The following is a 4,410-nucleotide window of genomic DNA, read 5'->3' on the forward strand; positions in this document are numbered from 1 at the left end:
TCAAGTCGCTAGCGTGGTTGCTGACGAGAGTTTGGATAGGCTCCGCGACGAGTTGCGCCTAACTCAGGAAGAGGTGATGACTAACGACTATGTGGGATCGACCCATGGTGGATCTGCATTAGGGTCAGCTCGCGGAGGGTCTCCCGCGCCGGATCCACCTTCCTCGTCGCCAAACGTCGCCCTGGTTCGTCTATCTGATGAGCGAAAGGATGCCAAAGAGTCGATCGAGAAGTTGTCAGCGGGGCGAGACTACGCGCTTGAGGAATTCGTGGGTATGACTCAAGCGCGTGACGAACTCCAAGAAAAGTTGACGGATACCGAGCTCCAACGCGACAGGGTAGCCACCGAGTGGGCAGATGCCACGCGGATGCAGACGGAGCTGGAATAAAAAATACGTCGTATGAATACGTGGATCCTCTCTGGTTTCCTCTTTGTGATCCCATATCCACTTGTTTTGTTGATCCAGGTGCTAAGTTGAAAGACGCTGAGACGACTTCGACTCAACTACGGGATCAACTTGCTACTGTCCGCAAACAGCACCAGCAACTGGTTCCGGAGCGTGATCGAACTTTGTCCGAGCGTGACATGGCGCGTCGACGGCTGACTTTGGTGGCCGTTGCCATCACGGATCCACTCTCAGCTCAAACCGGATCACCCCCGGCCGCCAACACTCCGCCCCCCCCCAGCAGTCCCGAGGTGGGGTGGACCCTTCGACTACGAAACGACCGCGCAGCACATCCCCTGTTTCTGGCGTTGAATCTTCCCGGCCTCACAAGAAAACTCGGACTTCGTCCCCTGCTAGATCCCCTGCCAGGGCCAAATCCCAAGTCGGTTCTGTTGCCAAAGTGGCTTCCAAGGCCGGATCCAGCGTTCCGACAACCAAACAGGTACCTGTTGCGATAGTATCAACGAAATCTGGATCCAAGACAGGATCTGCAACCAAGTTCTCGGTTGCGTCTTCGAAGTCTGGATCTGGATCCAAGTCAAGGTCCACTACCAAATCTGCGGTTGCGTCTTCAAAGTCTGGATCTGGACCCAAGTCTGGATTCGCTACCACGACATCGTCCAAGGCGGTTTCGACGACTGGGACTAAGGCAACTGCCTCTTGTATGACTGGGCTAGCAGCGTCCATGGCCGTGTCGGTCTCAGCTTAGTCGGGATCTACTGCTGGACCCTCCGTGGCGGTGCCTACCGTCTCCCGACCAGCTTTGACTGGATCTTCACTGGTGGGAGCTGGGTACGGTAAGGCATAAACCAAACATCCCATCCCTACCGGCTGTGGACTCGGTAGCTCAGAAGACGACGAAGATGATGGAGCCGACTGGTCCGACGGCTCGGGACCTCCCATCCGTTCTTCTTCGAAACGTACCATCTCAGCGGGTCATTACTCGTTCAGTCCTGACGATGATGAGGACGATGATGAGAATCCTGAGGACTCAGAGGAGGCCCGGATTGCAGACGATGCGTTGGAGGAAGACATGCGGCGGGCTTTGTCGCAATCCAGGTCTGAAGCTCGGCGGAGATCGCACTCGACGCCGACCAAACAAGTCGCTGGGGCGCTCGGATCTGGGGACAGCACTGCGGGATCTGCAATCCCGATCGACAGCGATGATGGATCGGGCAGCGACGATGGAGATGGGTCACCCCACGGTAGCGGATCCACTGGATCTGCCTTGGTCGCCGCTCCTCCCAACTCCTTCTTACCAGGCATGCTTCGCGTGGCCGCGTTTGGCCCGGATGCAACCTTAATTCTGGCCGGCTCGCGCATGTGGCATTCACTGCAGACGCTATCGAGCCTTGGTCCGCAAAGTAGTTGAATCGTGTTGCCATCACCACTATGAAAATCACCATCCTGTTCCCTGAGTTGCCGTTTCGTACTGAGTGGATTTTCTCTTGCGAGGAGGATGACATGCCGGCATCCGAGTAAGTGGATTCGTTGGTCACCAGATCCAACGTGGAGGAGTTACGTGACGCTGCACCATGGGATGTTTTAACGACTACCCTGGTGGATCCCGTCCGTTTCCGAGATAACGTCAGTGGAGGCCTCGGATTATTCGCTGGCGCCTTTCGAGAGTTCGATTCTAAACACAGGATCGCAATATGGGAAGGTTTCCATCGATTCCCCGTCTCTCGTATTCAGCTGCGGGATTCCACCTGGCTATCGAACTTCAGCAAGCAGCGCAGCAACAGACGCAGTCACGCCGGTCGAGCCTGGAAGAAGGTTCTCGTGATCCTTGTGTTGGCTATGCAGGACGGTTGGTGTGACGTGGATATCTTGGTGGATCCGTTCCTCCTACACCTTCCCAGACGCGGGAATAAGGTAACATGGTTCCCGGGATCCGTATCTCGTCAAGCTAACTTGGAAGATCCCAACTTTCACCGCCCCGAACCCACGAGTTTATTGGAGACTCTGCGAGAGATTGACGAAGCAGAACCTTGGCGCAGCCGATTTCGGGGGGGGGATCCCAGCCAACATCCAGCACACCGAATCCCACGTCTGGTGGGCAAGCTCTTCAATGTTAGCCCAAGACCACCTGATCCATACCACTCTTTCCGCTGCGCCCCCAGTTCCAGGCTTCGTGGATCCACTTAGTAGTAGTAATTAGCGGCTAAAAACTGGGCCAATTTCGCCTGTTTGCACAAGCTCTCCTAATCCACTTTTCGTTACCTGATTGTGTCTTCTCTAACATCCTCTCGTTCGAGTGACGGGCCGGGTCAGATCCTCGGTGTACACCTGGATCTGGGCTAGATTCACCCTTTCAGCGTACGCCTGGATCTGGGCTAGATCCACCCTTTCAACGTACGCCTGGATCTGGGCTAGATTCACCCCTTCAACGTACGCCTGGATCTGAGCTAGATCCACCCCGTCAGCGTACGCCTGGATCTGAGCTAGATCCACCCTGGGCTCTAAGCCAAATCCGCATCTGGACCCGTACCAACTTCTGGATCCGAACTGGATCCGCGTTTGGATTTGAGCCGGATCCACCTCTTACGGCCGAGTCATAATTAGACCAATACGGTCCGAGCACTTGAATCCAAATTAAGTCCGGACCTCTTTGCACGTAAAAACGTCACTCTTTATGCATAAATATTCACCCCTTCCTCCTGATCCACACCATTCCTGTAGACTCTCCTTCTCTTTTTCCCTAATATGACTAGCTTACATCAGTGATCCTCCTCCTCCTGGCCCACACCCTTCCTATGGGTCCTTCTTCATTCTCCCATCGATATGACCGGCTCACACCCAAGGATCCTCCTCTTACACTTCTTCATGAGACTGCATTACGCCAAATCGATTCCGATTCGTACGATCCCGCAAGAAGTCATAGCGTAATTCTCCACAGCTTAGATCTGCCTCGTCTACCCAGCTGGGTTCGTCATATCCACGCCAATACACCAGAAATGCACGGTAAATTCGTCCGTATCTGGTTGAGTTCCCGGATCTCATGTCGGCGATCCTCTCGACTTCGAACTCGTCTGCTTCCAGATCCACGTTCCAACTATCCTCCGGTAGGAGGACCTCGTCGAAATCCACTCGGTTGGACTCATCCACTGAAAGATGGATCTCAGGCCGGTCCGGATATTCACTGACCAGTTTCAGCTTGGATACGTGTACTACGGGGAACAAGCGATATTCGGTACCTGCCGTTTCCAACTTCACGGCGTATTCCCCTATATTTTCACTTACTCGGAACGGTCCGTGCCAGAGATGGGCCAGTTTACGGGTGTATCCTTCTTTCACTCGATCTAGGTACAGCTACACCTGCGATCCGACTTGGATTTGATGCGGACGGACGTCTTCGTTGTGTTGATCCGCTCGATCCTGTATCGCCCTTCATAGCCGTTCGTTCACTTGGGATCTGGATTGCCGGTAGTATTTCTGGACTAGGTATCGCCATCGTCTCGGGTCTCGGTCTCTCCTCTTGGTGCTACCTACTAAAATTGCCGCTTCTAGAGTGGATCTGGGATCACACCCATGTACCAAGTAGAATGGGGTATCGCCTCGGATCCTGTTCTGTGCGGTATTCTTTGCGAAGGTGAGTCGCTCTGCGTACTCATTCCAATCCCTCTGATCCAAGTCATGAACATACATCTTGAACGCCCTCGTGATCGTCTGCACCATGCGTTCGGTAACTCCATTAGCTTGGGGACGATATGCCATAGTTGCCCGCTGTCTTTGCCCCAGGATCCGGTTGAAGGCTCGAAAGAAATCAGACATAAAACCTGGCTCCCGATCATGCCGAACCATCTCACTAGCCCCAAATCTGCGAAAGACACACGCCTCGTACGATTCGGCGATGGTCTGTGCTGTTCTGGACGCGCTAGCCTTGGCTACCACGTATCCGATAAACCGATCCACCCAGATCAACAACTCGGTGTTTCCTTTGAATGACTTGGGTAGCGATGGGT

The sequence above is a fragment of the Phytophthora infestans genome, genomic scaffold (assembly GCF_000142945.1).
Source record: "Phytophthora infestans T30-4 supercont1.78 genomic scaffold, whole genome shotgun sequence".
Classification (NCBI taxonomy): domain Eukaryota; phylum Oomycota; class Peronosporomycetes; order Peronosporales; family Peronosporaceae; genus Phytophthora; species Phytophthora infestans.